This window comes from Tachysurus fulvidraco, chromosome 9 (genome assembly GCF_022655615.1).
Source record: "Tachysurus fulvidraco isolate hzauxx_2018 chromosome 9, HZAU_PFXX_2.0, whole genome shotgun sequence".
Lineage (NCBI taxonomy): Eukaryota > Metazoa > Chordata > Actinopteri > Siluriformes > Bagridae > Tachysurus > Tachysurus fulvidraco.
In genome coordinates, this window is record NC_062526.1 from 25,287,892 (window position 1) to 25,288,248 (window position 357).

At 48.7% G+C, this 357-nt stretch overlaps 1 protein-coding gene across 3 annotated transcripts in view; it reads left to right on the forward strand.

Annotated features, from left to right (window-relative positions):
- The first annotated feature begins 254 nt into the window (after positions 1–254).
- Positions 255–357, forward strand: part of LOC113654797 (tyrosine-protein phosphatase non-receptor type 14-like) — a 60,435-nt gene continuing 60,332 nt past the window's right edge. For 2 of the 3 annotated variants that reach the window (XM_047818310.1, XM_047818309.1), the window contains exon 1: positions 255–357. This exon is cut by the window's right edge and continues 306 nt beyond it. The gene's annotated coding sequence lies outside the window, so the exon portion shown is untranslated. The other variant, XM_027165062.2, reaches the window with a different exon arrangement.

Below are 357 nucleotides of genomic sequence, written 5' to 3' on the forward strand. Positions count from 1 at the left end.
TTACATATTATGCAATTTGTTTGTGCAAATAACACCTTTAAATGTGTAGTTTGTAAACACTGAACCATCCCAAAAGAAGCAGTTCAGTCATGCTGAGCATAAAAAAAAGAAAAGAAAAGGAAGGCATTAATGGCGCCGCAGTCACTGATCCATCTATTTACCTCCTTTCTGAGCGCCTCCCTCCGTTAAACCCGCACATTCCTGACATTCCCAGCTCCTGATGTCACAGAAGGCGGAACCGCGCGCGCATCCCGACGTCTTCCACTCCGTGAGCTCCGTGTCGTTGGAGTACCGTTACCGGCGACCTCGTCCTGGTCCTGCACAGCTCACAGAACCTCTCAGAACCTCTCAGAACCT